This window comes from Mustela nivalis, assembly GCF_964662115.1.
Source record: "Mustela nivalis genome assembly, chromosome: 17".
In the NCBI taxonomy this organism is placed as follows: domain Eukaryota; kingdom Metazoa; phylum Chordata; class Mammalia; order Carnivora; family Mustelidae; genus Mustela; species Mustela nivalis.
Window position 1 is genome coordinate 62242929 of NC_139036.1, and position 19792 is coordinate 62262720.

At 59.4% G+C, this 19792-nt stretch overlaps 1 long non-coding RNA gene across 1 annotated transcript; it reads left to right on the plus strand.

Moving 5' to 3' along the window:
* The first annotated feature begins 5586 nt into the window (after positions 1 to 5586).
* LOC309851001 lies at positions 5587 to 18052 on the plus strand. Its single transcript, XR_014304581.1, has 3 exons — positions 5587 to 5715; positions 16049 to 16699; positions 17316 to 18052. It is a non-coding gene; the product is annotated as an uncharacterized lncRNA (long non-coding RNA).
* The last annotated feature ends 1740 nt before the right edge of the window (positions 18053 to 19792 follow it).

Genomic DNA, 19792 nt, shown 5'->3' on the forward strand with positions numbered 1-19792 from the left:
TTCAAAAAAAAAAAAAAAAAAAAGTGGGAGCAGTCTGAAAGGCCAGGGCGGGTGAGAGTCCTGCCCCCCCCTGCCCCGAGCCCCACCATCCAGGAGCATTCTGCACGTCCCTGTGTATATGTTTTTCTATCTGGGCTTCTGTTTCTCACCCAGATCTCAAGCAATTCCCCTCTCTCCCTAGGGAATGTCTTCCTGCAAAGCCCGCTTCTCTCCCACCCTGGAAATGTGCGTGACGCCTCTCCCTCCCGCGGGCCGTGGGCCTTGGAGCGCCATCGCCTCGCTATCTCCCCCGCCTCTGGGCTGCCCATCCCGTCTGCCCCTGGCACTGGGGCCGCTGTCCCCCGGCTGGGGCAGAGAAGGAAGTCACAGCGGTGCTGTCGACCGAGGTGGTCTGTGTCTTCCAAGCCACGCTCGTCAGGAGAGAAGAAACACAGGCAGAAAGATGATAAATAGACAGTTTTTCTGGAACTTGACAGTCGTTGGCTTCAGACACGAACCTCACATTAGTAAGAGCGAAGCTGTCGTGTTTTCACGAGACCGAAAAGACACACACGTGGTCCGTCGTCTGAGGCGTCAGGGACACCCCGCAGTTCACGGTGAGGCCACTGCCCTCACGGATTCTGTGAGAAGCCTTGTTTACATTCTGACCCCAGGCCTCCCACATTCCTGACGTTGTTGGGAACTTGGGAGCAGAGCCCCACATGAAGTTCCAACATTTCCCCTCTCCCGCCCTCACCGTCCGCGCTGCCTCCATCAGCCACGGCCTGGGGGCTTTGTGCCGGAGGGGGACAGGACCAAGGGTGCAGGTGGACATCGGGCTGACCTCAGGGGGGGGTGTCCTGCCCTCTGTGCCCAGCTGGGAACCTGGGTCCTGGAGGGTCGAGGAGAGGTGTCTGCGGGGCTGACCCGCAGGGCTGACGGGCTTGGGACATCCAGATGGTCGGCGCACGCTCCCGGGACTCACGGGTGGTGCGGTCGGCTGGGCACGGGACTGGGGACACACTGTGTCCTGGTCCCGGATGTCTTCCCACTGCCCACTCTGCGTGAAGGGGCCTCAGAAGGAGGGGCTCCGGCAGCGCCGCCAGGAGCCACCCGACAGGGCGTGTGTCTATCGGGCAAGGTCAGGGAGCACCCAGCTGAGACGGGTACAGGGGAGCAGCCGTCCGGGAACGGGGGTGGGGAGTGAAGCCAGCGGACGAGGGCCCGGGGGCTGCAAACACAGGAGGGGGCTGTGGACGCTGTCTGGAGGGCTAGCGGGTGAGGGGTAAGGAGGAGGCGGGCTGGGCTCCTCAGGCCTTTACAAGTGGTAGAACGCATGAAGCTTGGGCTCTCCTCAGACCCAGGCCAGTCTGACCTCATCCGTGGGCGTGAAGTTTCACCGGGTGGGGAGGCTCCCAGCAGGTCTCTGGAGAGGGTGTGCCGTGGGCAGGGGCAGGCAGGTGGGACACCTGGCTCTGGAAGGGGCTCCCTGGTGCGCTGGGATGCTTTGGGGCATGGAAGCCAGAGCAAGACCAGAGGGTCGACCTTGAAGTCAGCATGACTTGGGGCCCAGATGGGGACGGTCAGAGCAGCTGGGCTTGGCTCAGGAAGTAGGCCTATGTTTTGGGGGCTGTGACTGGGGAGGGTGCCCTTGGGCCCAGAGGCAGATCAGGCGAGGCTGAGGGAGGAGGCATGGTCGGGCTGGCAGCGCCGGTGGAAGCCGGGGCCGGCTGAGGGGACGCCCAGCATCTGGGAGAGGAGAGCCCGAGCAGGCTGGCCGCGTGCTAAGGGGCTGGGGCCGGGAGCCAGGGCACAGGTGTTTTCCGGGGGTTGGTCTGGAGCAAGCGACTGCTGGGGGCTGCACCCAGGGACCCCCGACACCCAAAGGCCACAGGACGTGGGAAAGCAGGCTCGGCTCAGGGTGGGACGGAGGCCCAGCTCGGACTCTGCCTGCAGAGGAGGAGGCCCGGCCTCTCTGAGTGGGGCGGAGGTCCACCTGGGGAGGAGGCCCAGGGGCTGGCTGGGTTAGTCCTGTGGATCCTTGGCCCTCTGTCCTCGTGCCCCTGACGCCTGCGCGTGGAGGACACCAACAAAAAGGTTTTTCTCCAATGTGACCTAAAATAAGAGATCTTTTAAAATGTCACAAGCAGATCATTATGCTTACAAGACACACGGTGCTCCTGTCCTAGCTGCACTACGCTCATTGTCACTGTCACGTTCCCCGAGGTCTGGCCACCAGAGGCCACTTGGAGACTCAGATGTTCAGCCCCACCCCCACTTTCTCTGTTCCCTCTTTCCTCACCACTTCTTGTTAACTTTGGGTTTGTTTCTTCCTCTTACCCCTTCTCATGCCCTTGATTCTGGCTGGCCTGCTTTAATGATTAAAGACCTCCTTTCACAAGTATGCGTGAGAGCCGCTGGCCGTGTTACTGGGCGACGTCAGTCACCCGCACTCTGGTCCTCAGTCCCGGGGGCCGGAGGTTGTGGGGGCCCCAGACCTGCCTGCGGCCCTGCTCTGAGGGACCCGTGGGCACGGAGGGGACCTGCTGTCCTGCTGCTTCTCCCCTACTTCCCGTCCTGTTCCCCTCCCCCCAACCACCAACCACCACACCCTGTGACTGCCCTGCTGGTCCTGCCTTCTTCCCAGGATGTTGGACCTGGATGACTTTGCGGCCGTGGGGGCCGCTGCCTGCCGAGGCTAGGGTCAAGAGAGGCCCGTGGGAGGCAAGGCTGGATGCAGTCCAGTGCCTGTCAGGTCCCTCCAGTGAGCAGTAGGGACATCAGGGGGCCTGGCAGGACCTGGTCCTCACCCTGTCTCTGCCAACTCCTGCCATACCTCCTCTGAGAGCTCCCTACTCCTGTCCCTGCAACAAGCCCGCCACGGGCCTCCCCCTTTGCTGGCTGGTACCTGCTCTGGTCCCCAAAGTGTCGAGAGGGGGCTCTACCCTGGGGCAGGAGTGGGGTCCCCTGTGCCCTTATGTTGCTGGGAGTGCCAGGATTTGGGATATATGAAGGAACTGTCCAGGGCCTTTGGGACCCGTCCAGAGACTTGTTCTCAGAGAATCAGCGACGCGAGTCCCTGCAGTTTGTTCTCTCCCACGAGTGGCGGGAGCCGCGGGCCCGGGTGTCACCCTCTGCACGGGTGTCACCCTCTGCACGGGTTGGTGGTGAACAGAGTTCTAATACTCTCTCCTCACTTGCAAAGAGGACTATTGGCTCCTCGCCGTCCTCAAAATATCCCTAAGGCTCACTCCTGCTGCTTAAGGAAAATGCCTTTCTTCCCCCAAAGCTCCCCTCAATCCCTAAGAGCTGCCCACATTGCCTTGGTGCCCAGCTGTGCCCTCGCGTAGAGGCCCCCTCAGACGCCTGGTGACCGTGGCGTCCCGGCCTCCACTCCCCTCAGACCCTTGGGCTTTTGGGAAATTTATTCTCCATTCTTTTCTATTATGTCTCTATTACGCAGCAAGTACCGAGAATATATAAATACGACACAATCCTCATCTTCAAGAAAAGCCCACCTTAAATCTAGAGTCCGTTGCTCTGAACCCTATCCTTCAACTTGTTTTTCTCTAACCAGAAGAATGAAATTTTCTATTTATTAAAAAGCTGTCACATGTGCAAGCGTGAGGACTGACGTGGACGGGAATGTCCCCTGGGCTCCCACCCACCGGCGGGGTCGGGGGCAGGGTGCTTGGGCCCGGGACCCCTCGCACTGTGCTCTGGCCATTCCTGTTAGTGGGTGAGTACGACACGGGCTCTCGCTGTGGCCTCAACTTTCAGTCTCCCTGACCGCCGATGTAGTGCGGCCTTGACTCACACTCCTGGCCACGCCCGCTCCCTTCGGTCCCGAGGCCCCTGAGCCGTTCCCCGGCGGTGTCTCTGTGGGGCCCCTGCCTCATCTGTGGGGCTGCAGGCATTTCCCTCCGAGCTCAGGATCTGCCTGTCGTCTCTGATGGAGTCTTACTTGGATGCAGCAGAATCGCCGGCCTTTTTCCCTCTGTGATTTCCCCTTTCTCGCCCTCACCAGCCCTTCCTGGGCTCCCTGGGATACTCAGTCTTGCCTCTCACAGGCAAGTGCTTGTCCATCTGGAAGCAATCTTCTTTGTGTTTGGTTGAAGATAGGGATCCGGTTTCACTTCTTAAATGTGCGTGACCAGCTCCTGGCATCGCCCGCAACGTGCGTTTCAGAGCTGCCGTGAGCCAGGGTTCCATCTGCTCGTGGGGCTGCCCTGGGCGCTGAGCACTGCCCCGTGGGCCGGGGCCGCACCACCCTGACTCCTGCAGCTGGATCACAGGCCCCATACCCTCTAGGGCAGGCTCCCCTGCCTTGTGCTTCACTCACTGGTAATATTGCTCGAGCTTCTACTGTATGTCAGGAGCTCTCTAGGTGCTGCCAAAATGTCCATGAAAAACACTGACTTTCTTTAAGGTACATTCAAATGGGTTGTGATGTGTGGGGAGGGTGGGCTCTAAGCTCAGTGGTAGAAGATTCTGGGGAAAAAGGAGCATCGAAGGTAACGGGCTTGGGGGCTGCCGTGGAAGGGGACAGAGCGGGCAGGTGGCCACCCGTGCCCACACTCCCGGGGACTCGGGCAGAGACACTGCCTCTCAGGGACCTCCCCCACTTTCCCCAGGGGCTGTAGAGGCGGGAGGGGTTGGTTCCTGAGAGCATTGCTGTCTCTCTCCCTGTCTTTTCTCTCGTCTGCCTTCTCCTAACATTATGATTCAGAGTAAGATTAATGTACAATTGCCCTTAACGAACGAAGTTTTGTGTTCCTCAGCCTTGGTTTTAAAGTTGCTCTGACCTCTCCTTCCCGTGTCTGCAGTTCTGACCGCACCTCTTTGGCCTGGACTGGCTGCCACCGACTGCCTCCCTCCAGGGCACCCTCCACCCTCCACTGAAGACTCACTGGCCTCAGCGATCATTTTCTTCCTGCCCCTGCCCTTCCCAAGGGTCTCTGACGGCTCCTGTCTGGGATTAAAGCCCAGCTCCGTATCCTGGTAATTACTGACAACAACACGTGTCCCCAAGCTCCCCGAATCCTCATTTCTCCAGCCGAACGCTGCCCCCTCTGACCCCGGCCAGCATCCTGGCTTCTGGGTCTGCTTCCCTTCGTCCCTCCAGTGCCCACCCGCTTTCCGGCCAGAACGGAGCATGGATCCTGGGTGCAGACCCCTCCTGGGACCCTCTGGGCGGGATGGGGGCTGTCCCGGGCCCTTAGTGTCCTGGGACGTGCCCTGCGCCTCCTGCAGCCCAGTGGGGTTGGGCGGACTGGGGTTCGGACACTGCTCACGGCGCCCAGCTCTGCACACATCAGCTCTTACCGCGAGGGAGTTACTGTTTTGTTTTCTCACATGCTAAGTATTTAATGTTTGTTGAATAAATGTTTGCTCTTTGGTACTAAGTGGAACAACAGCAGCTTCTTTGTGAGTGCTGGGGAGGCCTTGAGGGAGGGGATGTCAGCAGGGTTAGAAGGGCTGGATCACAGCGGGAGGGAGGGGTGGCCCCCAGGCCATTGGCCTGGTCCTCCCATGGTCACCTGCTGGCCTTCCTGCTGGGGCCTCACGCTCCACTGGGCCTGCCCGGGACCCACTCGGGTGAGATGGTGTCTCTGCCTAGGTTCCTCTGGGCAGGAGACTCAAGGAGGGTGGACGTGGTGGAGAGCAGGAGAAGCGGGGAGCCAGCAATGCCTGAAGACCTGGCCCCGTACAGCTGACTTGGCTGTAGGTGGTTCTGTGAGTCAGAAGCTGAGGTTCTGTTGGGTTTCTTGGTCTGCTGGGGACCTGGTTCAGGGGGGCCTCCAAGAAGATATGCTGGGCCATGGTCATCTTGTGGCCCTTGAGGTTATGCCAATGGGGGAGAGTTGGGTTTTTTTTTTAAGGGTGGAGGTTTTTATACAAGTACCTCTTTGTGCTTACTTCTGGCCTAGGGCACACCATGAGCTCTCAAATACTCCTGTGCTGGCCGGGGACAGGCGGACTGGGGAGGACCGTGGGCCAGGCTGCGTCTGAGGGGGGCATGCGAACCCTGACCCAGGGCCTTCCAGGTGGGACGGGCCGTTCCCCGAACACACTGCCCATGTGCTCCAGGCCTGCAGTGAAGAAGGCCCAAGCTCTCCCAGCCTCAACCTCACAGACCCCATGGGCACTGGGTTCCGCCAGACGCTGTGGGCTCGGGAAGGAAGAGTTCAAAGAATCCTCAGGCAGGAGAGGCCAGACTCTCAGAGCTGAAGCCCCAGATAGTAGTGTTATGCCCGAGTCTTCGTGTCCGAGAAGCCACCAAGGAGCCAACACCGATGCAATCACACGAGGGTTTATTTGACAAGCTTAAGCTTGGGCCCAAGTGTACCCGACACAGAGTAGGGACTTGGATCCCGAACCAGATTACAGTCAGAGTTTTTAAAGGCAGCGTAGGGTGGACTTGGGGGTGGGTGAGGACAAAGGGGATTATGGGTGACGTAAGTCTCCAAGGATTTTTGGAAGCGAGGTCTCTAGGACCTTGAGGGGCTAGCTGCTGTTGGGAGAAAGGTTATTCATTACCAATAATAAAAATCTTCTCGTGAGACCCTTTAGATGTCTATCAGTGTGCCATATGCTTGGGAATGATTCTCGACACGATCTTGGAGGTTTAGAGATAAAGGAATTGTTAAAGTAGACTTACAGGGTCCTGGTTGGACCTGTCGGGGTAGGGGGTCGGTCAGGCTAGGATTGTCCTTAGCAAAACCTCAAGGTAAGGGCAGTTGAGTCCCCAGGGGAGAGCCACTCTGTCTGTTTCAAGGGCTTGTCAGTAGGTGAGGAATTTTAATGATTTTCTTCTGCCTCTGTTTCCCCGCATGGGCTAAACTTGAGGTGGGATGGCCTTAATTTTCTCGGCCTCCACATTTCCCCCTGAATAATTTGACCCTTAAATCTTTAAGGTTGTTGAAGGTGGAAGGTCTCATCTTCTGTAACTTCTTCCTGCTGAATAGGGGCGTAGATTTGTCCCTACCTACTCGGGTCAACATTGGTCAGTTGGGGAGTGTGTAGGGAAGTTAGGAAAGACGGAGGCAGCTGAGTCTAGGGGAGACTGCTCAGGTGATCTTCCCGACTGACAAGGATCATCTGTGGAAGTTATGACCTCGGAGGAGTTGAAGTCAGGTGAGACATGGGAGAAAATAGCAAAACGTGGTTAGTGTAACAAAAAGAAAGTAAAGCTCAACTAAGTTTTTTGCTATTTGACAAAACGCCCTTTTCCAGTCCAGGAGTTTGAGAGAGAGACTGTTTGAAGAACTAACCTGAGTAGGTCAGAACCCAAGAAATGTTTTGTGGTAATCGGGAACATCAAGAAGGCAGCACTTATGTCGGGGCTAGACTCGAGGTGGGTACAGCCTTGTTTTTCTTGGCCTCCACAGTAAAGAGTGTTGAGGCCCTCCCTGCTGCGGGCCGGGGGTGGGCACTGGGCGGGGCTGGACTGTGGGGGCAGGGCGGGGCAGGGCTGGGGTCAGCTTCCCTCCCACAGTTCTCCCTCTGCCAGACCGCGTCCGCTTGAGGCCGAGTGGACAGACTCAGGGGCCCAGCTGGTGGAACCACGCTGGAGGCCCTTGTGCGGGGGCCGGGTAGGGTAGGAGCTGCCATGAGGAGGCACAAAGGCCCAAATTTGTCCTCGTGAGTCAAGAGTCCTATTCACCCGAACTGAAAAATGGTTTTAGGACAGCGGGTCAGGACCCAGATGAGTGACCGGCTCTGGTTGGGCATCCTGCTCTCTGTCCATCTGTCTTGTCTCACGTGGGTGGGCGCTCTCGCCATGCGGCTGCCCGCAGGTCTCACCGGGGTTTGGAGGGGGCGGAGCAAATCAGGACCCTGTCTCAAGTTTGGCCTGGCTGGCGTGGGCTTGGGCCTTCTGGGACTGGCCCCTCAGCCCTGCCTGGGGACCCTGCACACTCCCTTGCCAGCTCCCTCCGGGGCGTAGGGGCCTTTGCTGGCCGTGGTGGTTGCCTCTCAGGACTGTGGATACTAGCAGCCTCACGTCCTTGCACCAAACCCAGAGAAGGACTGAACCCCTTCACACAAGAGGGTCAGAGGGGTGACCCCCCTACCACCCTGTCTACCGGGGAAGGTAGAGGTGCACACGGTGTGTGAGCACGTCTCCCGCTGTCCAGAAGGCAAGTGCGGCAGCTGGGCTGAGCAGGTTACATAACAGCACATACGTGAGTTTACTTTGGCTGCCGCAGACCCTGAACACAGTGAGAGTGGCCCGCCCTCCTCTGGCCATCAGGGAGCCTCCCCACGGGCCCCGCAGATGTGCTCATGGACATGGTGCTGAGAGACGCAGCGGTGGCTGGAGGCCTCTGTGGCTGTGCCACATGGGCTGTGACCTCCCTTCAGCCGAGTGAGGGTCCCTGGGGAGTCTTGGCAGCTCTGGACCCCACAGATGCCTTGGCGTGAAGGCTGGGGACCGGGTGCGTGGTGCTGCCAATTCTGCCAGTCTGGCTGGCCGGGGGGCCCACGGCTGACTCCCACCTCTCTCCTGCTCCGGCGGGGGTCTCTTTATTGACTTTAAATGTGTCTACTATAGTCACTCTTTTCTGCATGGACTCTGGGCTTCCTCCTGCCCACGGTGCCATTCTGTCTGTCTTTGCTGTGGTTCCCTCGCTGTGGCCTGATGTTAGCCAGACGAAGCCCACAGAAGGGCTGGTGCCTCAAAACACAGTGGTGCCCTCCACGTCCAGATACTTGAATTTCATGGGAAATATTAGTGACATAACTCAGACAAAGGAATGAGTCTCTAATGGTGACGTACCAGCTGGTGAGAGGACCCATTTCTGAACGGAGACCCTTTTGTCGAAGGTGTCAAATAGCACACAGGACCAGGGCTGGGGTCCATATCTGGGAGAGTGTACTTACAGAGCACCTACTTTCCAGGTAGGTGGCTTGTTAGTGACACCTCCATTGCCGGACAGTGATGTGAAGGCTTAGGACACTCGTGCCACGCCATCTCTGTCCTTGTGTTTAGGAGAGATCTGACCCGTAATCACATCCAGGGAGGAGTCTGCTTACGGCCTGGTGCAGCCTGCACCCCATGATCGAGGCTGGAAAATACCCGTGGTGGGGAGCTGATTTAACAACCGATGTCCATGACAACAGGCCACTGACCACCCCTGCCCAGGCCCACAGGAAAACGTGGGCAGGTCTGAGTGGACACGGAGGGTCCTGGTCAGCTTCACCCGGGCCAGCAGTTGGAAGTGCCCCACTGCTTCTCACTACTGAGGCAATAACTCCATGAGTTCTTGATTTTTCTAAGTCCCTCTGGATAGCAGCCATCACTGGGGCCTCCAGGAAATTCCAGAGGCCTTGCCTTCCCGTCCTCTGTGGCCCCTGGTCCTTTCCGGCTATCTAGCCCATCCCTCCCCGGACTCACTTTCGAGGACACAGGTACAGAACAACCTAGACCTCCAGGACACACACGGGGCACTGCTGCTGGAAGGGCTCCAGCTCAGAGTCCCAGGACTGAGATGTCTGCGGAGGACAGGGGCTATGTCAGTCACTGTGCTCCAGGCTTCAGGGGCACGGATGGGGAAACCGGGGCTTCTCAGGGTCACTGAGTGGCAGGGTGGAGGTGGGGGAGCAGGGCCCAGCGTGCGGATGCAGGGAGCCCGCATGTGAGCCCAGAACCCCGGCCAGAAGGAACGCTGCTCCCATACAGAGGACAGCAGGCACACAAGGTCTGGGGGGTTGCTTTTCAGCTTGGTGGGACTGGGCATGGGAGTGACTCGGCAGGCCCTGGACTGGGCTTGTTTTCCACTTGGCCACATATAATTTATCTATAATAGCAATGTGCTTAATTCCAAACGCAGTACACAGCATGCAGACTCTGAGTGAAGATGTAGTTTGTTCAAGAGGAAGAGGCCCATGGAAAAGGTAGGCTGAGAAGGACAGAACTGAGCCCCCCGTTGGGCTCCGGGCTCCTGGCTGTCAGGAGGCCGGCTCTGATGCGACTCTAGAGGCCAAGACTATGCTGGCCCTGGACCTTTCCCTGGGGAAGACCTCACAGCCACCCAGAGGCAGCTCATCTCCTAGAGGAGGGAACCCCGACTCACCCCCACCCATCTCCACGCTCACAGCTCAGGCCCCAACCCCACCTCCCCGCTTGGGCGCTCGGTTTCAGCTGTGATGTCACCCTGTTGCTGGAGTCCCTGGTAGGCAAGGGTGGGGTGGGGGCTCTGGTTTGCTCAGAATTCTTCATGTCTGGCCAGGTAGCGTGTCTGACCAGCTGAGCACGTAGCTGCCCAGTGCGTGTTTGGGGAGCTGGCAGATGATATCTGGAAACAAGGCAAGTTCACTTGACATAGGACCACAGCGAGGGCCAGGGAGGGCTTGTCAGCTTGTCCCCTGTGGAGGCGGCAGCTTTCCTCCAGGACCCTTGTCTCAGGCCGCCCACCAGCCCTCTGGGTTCGGGACATCGAGGCCCCATGACCTTCTAACGTCAGACCTTCATCCCGTCATCTCCGCCCAGAGCTCGTACAGAAACTGGCTGGCTGTCCCGTGGCCACGAGGCCCTTCCTGCGGTGAGGGCTTGGGCAGGTTGGCAGCCGTCTCGCGTTCTTCAGCAGGCTGACTTAAGTATATTATTTACTTCGGAAGCAGGCAGCTTTCATCTCTTGGAAGCAGGTGGATTGACATGGGGGCTGGAGGAGGGGAGGAGGGTTTTGGCTAAAGAAATTGGGATTTGAAGCACCAGGGGGCTCCGTCTGCCGGCTCAGGTCAAGATCCCAGGGTCCTGCCCGGAACCTGCTTCTCCCCACCCTGAACCCCTGCTCACTCTTGCTCTGTCTCTTAAGTAAATAAAATCTTTAAAAGAAAGAAAGAAAGAAGGAAAGAAAGAAAGAGAGAAAGAAATCTGACTTTGGCCCAAGTCAACACTGTGAGCAGGACCAGCCAGGGTGAAGAAGGGGGTATGAGATGGCCCTTCTGCGCCAACGGCAGCCAGGGCGGGTTTACAGAATGATGTGCCAGCTTGGTCTCCTTTGGCCCCAAACAGCTCTGCGAGCTCAGCTTCAGAAACTGTTCCTGAAAGGCAGGGACCTGTCCAGGGTCCGCAGGAGCCTGTAGTGAAGCAGGGGGCTCTGGCCCAGGTCCGATTCCCATACCGCCTTCAGCCTTCCTCTCTGGGCTCTGGCTGTGGGGCTCCAGGGTGTTGTCTGGGGATGACGTCTGGGTCCTTGGCAGGTGCTCGGACATTTGTCTAGTAGTTGAGGGGCCTGCTCAGGCCTGCAGGCCCCGAGAAAGCTGTTCTGTGTGTATCAGTATGTGCGTCCACGGAGGGGGGACTGGCCAGGAGCAGAGCTCTCGGCGGGGCAGCAGAGACATCACAGAACCAGTGGGGTTGGCTGATTTGGGAAAACGTGACCTCAGAGACTCCCCCCAGGACTCTCGCCACTTGCCCCACAAAGATCTTCCCTTCTCTGGGCCCTCTGAAACCCTGCTCCACACCCCTCTTGGCCCCCACTTTGCTCACAGGTATGTCTCCAGTCCCTTGCATGGACAGCACTGTCTCCGAGGCTGCTTCTCGGGGCAGCCACCAGCACATGCCCTCAGGAAGCATTGCCTCAAGGTGTGGGCAGTGCTCAGGGCAGGGTTGCCTCTAGGCAGTACTGAGGCTTGGTGGCCCAGGGGCTTGTCCCCGGTGTCCCGGGCTCTGGACTCCCGGGTCTGTCGGCTCTCTGGCCTGGCCAGCGCCCGCTGTGGGACATGCAAGGGAGGAGTACGTCCCAAGTGCTCCCCCCACCCTGAGACCTGCCCCGCAGGCCCGGGAGCTTCTCGGGCAGGCCCACCACTGCAACTGTTACTCCCTTGAGGGCAAGCTCTGTCCAACCTGAGGTGGTGCTGTAGCTTTGTGACTCCATTTGTGGGCCCTGGGCCAAGTCGTGGTGCAGACCTGGGTACTGTACTTAGCCTGGCCATGCCCCGTGGAGCTTTGGTGGGAACTAGGTAAGTAGACAAATGTGACGAGCTTAGAATAGCGCCTGGGCCACGGTGAGCAGCCCTGGGTCGGCACCTGCTGTGCGCATCAGATGGTCCCTGTGGCGGGAGAGGGGACACACGTGCCTCGGGGAGGCTGAGGAGGGCCCTGCACGGGCGGGGGGTCAGGCATCGCCCCTGCGGTGTTCACCGTCCTGGACCCCTCTGGGCCACCTTGTGTAATTATAGCCCCAGACGGGAGGACCCAGCCAGGACTGCAGCTCTGGCCTTCTCTCTGCTGCCCCAGTGCTTCTGGGCGGGCCAGCCCGGGGTGACTGCCCGCAGGGCCGAGTGGGACGGCTGAGCCGGGCTCCCTGTGGGGCCGAAGGGGCATCAGCCTGCCCTTCTGTCGCCATGTGTGTGCTGCTGGCTGACAGCAGCCCCTCAGAGGTCTCCTGGCAGAAACACTGAACGTGGCTACTCTGGCTCGGAAGTATTTTTATTCTTCGTCCCTTGGATTTCCTGTTTCTTTTTCTCTAAATGGCTAAGGACCGACAAAATTGACTTTGTCTAGATTTCTCTTGGTTCAGTCCCTTCTTCCTCTTGGAAGGCTTTTTATTTTTTATTATTATTTAAACCTCTTTAGCAAGAGTCTGACCAGTGCCTCACGCAGCTCTGCTGGGGCCTGGCTCTGTGCTCGGCCCCCCTCTCCACCCCCGTTCCCGGGCCCACCCTCGGGTCTGGCGGCCAGCGACCAGGCCAGGCGCAGGCCCGAGCGCCAGACTCATTATTTCATTTTGTCAGCACCGTGGAAAACATTTGCTTTCCGGGAGGTGACCCTACTTTTAAGAGCCAACCTTTGGAGAAAACAGGACATGAAAGCTGGTTTTGGCTGTGAGGCCCAGACAGGCCTGCGCCCTCACTTGCAGCCGTGGCTCTGCCTGGCTCAGGAGCCCCACAGGGCTCACGTGTGTCCCGAGGTTCCCTTTCTCCCATCAGAGCCATGCCCAGCCGGCCTCTGCTGGTGAGTGTGAAGAGTCTGAGCTGACCGGCCCTGCACACACTGTAGGTCCTGGCGGGCGTGGCTTCCCCCCGCCCCCGCCCTGACACGGGGTCAGGACCCACCCCGATGACTGCACTCTGGGCAAGGGGTCCCAGGGAAGCCACGCTACAAAGCAAAGCAGCTTGCTCCAAGGCCTTGCCTAAAGGGCTGGAGGTCAGATCAGGTACACCCTGTCCTGTGGGGAGGGGTCCTTGGCACTCGGCTGGAGGTCAGATCAGGTACACCCTGTCCTGTCTGGGGAGGGTCCTTGGCACTCGGAACTGCCCAGGCTCCCCAGGGAAGGTGGAGGCACAGACCCTGGGGTAGGCCACAGGGTGGCTTCAGCCTGCTTGACAGGTCACCGAGGCTGCCATACCAGAATGAGAAGTGAAGCCCTTGGTCTAGCCCGTCCCACGGCACCAGGCAGAACCTTTTCCAGCGGCTTCACTGAAGTGTGATGAATACCTCCTTCAGAATGCTGAAAATCGAATTCAGCAGACACTGACGTCTCCTACAGACAGCTCACGTGACGACACCAGCACTGCCCCAGAGCTCTGGGGTACTCACTGCACGGGAGACAGACGTGTAGTCGCGTCCCAAGAGACAGGCCAGAGCTGAGACCAGCAGAGTCGCACCAGGAGGCCCGAGTCTGAACTCTGTATCCCTTCCTGACGGGCCGGGAACCCGGAGCAGGTGGTCAGCATCTCCAGTTCTCAGGTTTTTCCTTTGCAAAGCGGACGTAAGGATGGGGCCTACTTGCTTTCCTCATGGGGACCCAAGAGGGTGATTGTGGAAGTGTTGCCACAACATCAGCTGAGCAAGACAGACGATGACAGGGTCTGCGGCTTCTACACCAGCCGGGAGCTAGTACAGTGGACGCACGAGAAATTCCTTCCTGCCTGTAAGACAGACAGAAACTCCAGTGTCGATCGGGCACATGATATAAATAGGTGATTTGCAGAAGGGCCAAAAGCAACGAATGACCCTCAGACATGATGGTTATCAGAGGGATTCAACCTAGAGTGACGGAGAGACCCCTTCACACCTGCAGGGCGCATGGGGGACGGCCACCGCTGGAGGGTGTGTAGCTGTGGAGAACGGTCGCAACGGGGGTGGACGGGGCTTTGCCAGACCCCATGTTATATGCCACAGAGAGCTGAAGCCCTCGTTTCTGCCCCAGGGGAAGAGCAGGGCTGCCCTTCCTGAAAAAGAGGTAATGCAGGTGAGCCCCGTGCCGGCCCAGCCCCCGCGGCAGGGTCTAACAAGACCAGGCCAAAGCTGGCAGGACAGAGCGCCCTGCGCGGCTCGGGCCTTGGGGCGGCGGCCGCACAGCACCTGCGGAGGCGCGGGAAACGGCAGGAGCACGTGGGGCCCGACTCTGCTCCTGTGCTCCTCTGCAGCAAGCTCGTCAGAGCAGCCGACGTCGGGCAGGAAAGAGCGAAGGGCCTGGAGAGTGGGACTGCAGGGCACAAGGCTGACCACCCTGGTGTAGAACGAGCACAGTGAGCTTACACCCCTGCCCCACGGCAGAAGGCCGGAGGGAGGAAGTGCCTGCCCCGGGGCTGACGGTAGGCCCGGGTGAGGGGTAGTGACCTCCTGTGTTCCGGGGAGTCTGGAACTTAGACGCTGACAAGGAAAGGGACCAGTGCCAGTACTTAGACAGGAAGTTGGGCCACAAGATTAAGGTTGTAGGAGACAAGCAGATGGATCTAGCCTGTCCCTCAGCGGTGGGCAGAGGTGGACGTGGTCACTGCTGGCCGTGGCATGGTGCTGGGCCGGTGGTGCCTAAGGAGGGGAGGTGGGGGACAGGAGCACTTTCAAGAGGGCCGGGGTGGGGCTGGCTTGGGGCTGGTCCACTTGGGCACAGAGAGAAGAGGGCTGCCCATGGTGTCTGAAGTTCTTGTTCACGTGACTGGATGACGCTGGGAAGGGGCAGGTGCCCAGGGACAGAGCTGGGTCCCCCTTGTGCCCTCTTGAGCTTGAGACATTTGTGTGCGGGAGATATGTCAAGGGTCACTGCAAACCCTAAGGCATGGGAAGGCCCCTGATCTAGTCTCAGACAGGGGTGGGTCCTGCTGAGCCACACTGGCCACCCGTCCTGGCTTCCCTCCTGTCCCACCAAGACAGGCTTTGCTGAGACTCTGCAGCCAAACACCCACTTCCCTAGGCCTGTGTGTAGACATCCCCGCTCCCCGGGGCATCCCAGCCCAGTGGGGCTGCTCCCTTCTAGATGAGCTGCCCTTCAGGCACCCCAGTGTGCACGGGGCCTTTACCCTTCTTGGCACCAGAGGCCAGGCTCTCGCCCTGCGGGATCCCTGGAAGACACACTGTCCTCAGGAGCTGAAGAGGGTTATCCCAGCTGCGGGGAGTGGGCTTCCCACAACTGTGTGAGGTGACCTCTGTGGCATCCCTGGGGGTCACCTGAAGGTGTGGAGAGCTGCCCTGATCAGCACAGCTCCCAGGGGCGGCTGTCATTTTCCGCCCTCTGCCCTGGGGCCAACGCGGCATTCTAGCCTTTTGTGCACCGGGACGTTTTCGAGATGTGGGTTCCTCCAGGACGTGATTATAGACAAACATCAGGAAGAAACGCACAAGGCCTGTGTGGCCCCAACAGTTCTGGTCGGTGTGAGGGGCTTGGTCCCTCCGGGCAGAGACCAGCCACCCTAAGCCACACGGGGAGTGAGTCCGGGGAGACCTTGCATCTCGGCGCGGGGCGGGGGGGGGTGTCCACATGCAGCCCCCTTGCCATCCGGCCTCGTCGTGTGCACAGGAAGTAGGGAGCCCAACTCCAGACAGGACTGGGCTGGCCCTGTGTTTGGTGAGGCATTCCTGCCCCGAGGGAAGGCCCACGGTGAGTCAGCTGGGGGGTGTTTACCCACCATTTGGGGACGAGAGCCCCGGGAAATGGCAAAGCCTATTCTTCTAAATCCCATCTGCTTCCACTAGAATTTATGATAATTTGGACGAGAGTGGACTGGAGTTTATCTTTTGTGTTAGGCATTAGAAGCAGAGGGGACTGGTTTGCTATGCAAAATACGGATATTAAAACTGTGTCGCTGACATGAAACAGATTTACGCGTTGTTTTCCAGGCAGAGAAGCAGAGCTGGCCCAGCGCCGAGCCCCAGGTCACTGGGACAGAGTGGTCTCTGCTTCTCCACACAGTATTCGACCCTGCTGCTTGCTGCTGGAGATCAGGGTTTCCTCGCCTGCGTCCTGACCCCTGGGTGCCATCGCGTCCTCTGGTTTCTGTGCCACCACGTTCTGGTTCAGCAACTGGGCCAGCTCAGGCTCCACCTCTGGTCAGGCGGCTCTGGTTTCCGGGGTCTCCCCTTCTTTCCAACCAAGCACCCCTCTTGTGACCCCAGGGCTGCACAGGACAGCCCGGCACTGTGGCGGCTCCGGCTGGGATGGAGTGGGACGCGTCCGCATGCACGTGGACGGGCCCAGGGGCCTGTGGCTGGTGATCCCACCGTCCATCCCCTGTGGCTTTTCCATGGCCACCACCACCTACGGAGGCCTCTCAGGAGCCACTGTGGGGCAGGTCAGCGTGGGCACATCTCTCCCCTCCGTGGCGTTCCGAGCCTGGCGTCCTAGCCTTTCTGCTTCTCACATAGGGTGTGAGCTTCAGAATGAAGTGACTGCCCAGAACCACACAGTTAGGAGGTGACACAGCCAGGATTGGAAACAGATCTGGTCCCAAGTCCCAGACTTTCCTGTGCTTGCCATGAAGCCTGCCTCAGGTGACCCTCGCTCCCAGAAGCATCTCCCCTCCTAGGATGAGACCGGTTCACAGCCCGGCCAAACAAATGTGTGGGACGCCGGGTTCCCGGTGAGGTCCAGGGGGCTGAGGCCACAGACGGTCTCCTGAGCAGAGCAGGGGCAGAGGGCTCCTGGGTCCTGCCCCATCCTGCCTCTGGGAGCCTAGCTGAGGCCGGTGTGGACCGAAAGCTGTTGCAGATGGGGATGCTGGAGTCTGTGGGCAGCACCTTTCCCCACCCTGTGTGTCCGCTGCCCTCTTGGCACACCCCTGTTTATTGTCTCTGCCTCAGCTCACACCCCTTCCCCGGGCGTGTTTCCTTCATAACAGGATGGCGGACACGGCCCCCGCTCAGCAAGGCTCCAGTCGTTGCCGAAAACAGAGAGAAGCCATGATGGCAAAGTCCCTGGGTTAGAGAGGCCCCATGCACCAGGGTGTCCCCTGTTTTCAGGTGGCTTGGACAGCATCTGTTTGGGGATGTCACCCTGAGCGGACGGGCTGGAGGCTGGGGACTGTGCCAGGCCCTGCCCGATGCTGAGTCTTCCTTTTCACTTTTATTCGTAATTTCTTGAAAATGGTCTCAATGTTTGATCTTGCAGATGCCGGGGTTGCGGGGCTCCTTGCATTTCCTCTCGATTCTGCTCTGCGTCTGCCCGTTCCTTCCTGAGCGCATTTTCCTCCTGCGATTCCTTAACAAATGCAGGGACGACGGAGTTACCCAGCTATATTTTGCTTGGAAAGCTCTTCTCCCGAAGCCAGGGCTGCACTAGGTGTGTTTCCTGTTTTCCGGGTTTATTGCAAGAACCCGTCCTGGCTTCGTCGCAGTCGAGTAACACGAAGTCGAGTAACACAAAGACAGCGTCTTCTCCAAGAGCCACCGGCCAGCGCCATGTGCGTCATGTTTCTCTGTGGACCCCAAAGCTGTGCAGCGAAGGGCCTACAGATGCCAGTGTTTCCGGAGGAATGTTTGTTCCTCACTCCTGTGTTTGGCAGAGTCGGCCTCAGGCCTCAGGGGCAGGACAGGCCTCAGTCGGCCTCAGGCCTCAGACCTCAGGCGGGGTTCAGATCTGCCCCTCGTCTCTCTGGGAACCAGATGGAGAGGCAGCAGCTCCCCGCGGCCTGTCTTCCCATGGAGCAGGCCAGGGGACAAGAGAATGAGCAGAGGCCTGTCCTGCACCTGAAACCTCCGTCTACAGGGCACCTGGGATGGAGTCCCGCTTCCGGCTCCCTGCTCAGCCGGGAGCCTGCTTCTCCCTCTCCCTTTGCCTGTCCACACCCGGCTTGCATTCTCTCTCTGTGTGAAACAAATAAATAAAATCTTTTTTAAAAAATGAAACCTCTGCTCAGAACTGCCTCCCCACCCTTCTGCCCACAGGCCACCCAGCCAGGGCAGTGGGGTGGGCCGGGAGGAGGCCCCTGCTGCGGGACCGGCTGCACAGAGGCACGCAAGCACATGTGTGGGCTGCAGGGTGATGGCTTAGCTCAAGACTAGGCTCTCCAGAGACATCGGCTCAAGGTGGCTCTGTCCCTCTGCCCTGAGGCCTGGGATCGCAACGCGGGGCTGGGCCAGCCTGGTGCCCCCACTTCCGTGGTCTTGTGACCGGGCTCGGCGGGCTGCTCCTCAGAATCCCAGAGCAGTAGCTCTCTCTGCTGTGAGAGGGGGAAGGGCAGCCCTCCTCAGGGACGTCTGTCCTTGCAGTGCCTGCCTGTGAGAGACGCTCAGACGTCGCCTCTCAAGCCTTGCTTCTCCCTCCATCTGCATGGGTTCAGGTGCACCGGGTTCAGCCCGGTCTGCAGGACTGAGTGCTAGTCATGGACTACTCTCCCGTCCCTCGCCCCTCAAGGGAGACGCTGGTGTGGGCAGCCGAGGTGGGGGTGGAGGGCTGCAGCCTGAGCACCCTAGCCTCAGGGAGCCAGACTGAACCCCCGCTGAGAGCAGAGAGGGGTCCAGCCAGTCAGGCCCCGGAAGACGGGGGTCCGGGGTCTCCATGTGGTCGAGGAAGACACATCCCTGCCCTGTAGGGCTCGCAAGCTCCAGAAACAACCCTCAGCCCTCCTTACTACAGCGGCAGCTGCCTTCCCACACCCTTGCTTGTGCTGGACATTTCCATCGGATGCGTTCAGCACACTGTCTGTAGGAGGCTGACTGTGGCCACAGAAAGAGGGGTCCCTTCCCTTAGTCCCAGAACCTGTGTGGGGGACCTTATTCAGAAAGTGGGTCTTTGCCGGTGTAATGGAGATGAGACCATCCTGGATTATGTGAGTAGGTCCTGAGTTCAAGGGCTTGTGTCCTTATTAAAGAGGCAGGCGAGTTCAGACGGGAGAAGCCACGTGGAGCCAGAGGCAGAGGTGAGAGACTCGGGCACAAGCTGCAGAGTATGTCTGGACAACGTGGATGCTTGTGTGTGCACACGCAGCAGTGTGTGTGTGTGTGAGTGTGCTCGCAGGCTCTGTGCCTGTGTGTGCACGCATGGGCGTGCGTGTGCGGTGGCTGTGTTACACGTGTGTGCAGAACGTGGGTTACGAGCCCTGGAAAGGAAGCAAGGTGTGGCAGGACGGCTCTGGGCGGTGCGCTGGAAGGAACGAGCAGAGCCTCCGACCGTCCAGGCCCCCCACCCCGGAGAGATGAGTGCGTGACCCCAGGACCCGCAGCAATGTCAGCAGAGCCCAGAGTGGAGGTAGGACTGTGCGGGACACACACAGGCATGGAGGACACAGGTCAGGCTGTGCAAGCCCCTGGGACAGCGGTCAGAGACTCCCGGGGTTCTTGAGTCGGCGGGCACAGGGCAGCTGGAGAGGGACAGAGAGACGCCGACAGGAAAGGCAAAAGCGGACTTCCGAACCTCTCGTGATGCTGCCGGTGGGGAGCAGGCGGATCAAACCCTTCGCTGCAGACACGCTCCCTTCTGACACGAGGAGGGGTGGTCCGCGAGCCCAGAGGGCAGAGGGGACCACAGAGGGACACGCGCAGGCCTGGACACGTAAAGCTGTCTGCCTGCTGGGTTTGGAGATTGTTGGGAGCGGGTGGCTCCCTTTTCTCTTCATTTTCGCCATTTTTGAAGGGAATGTCTCTAAC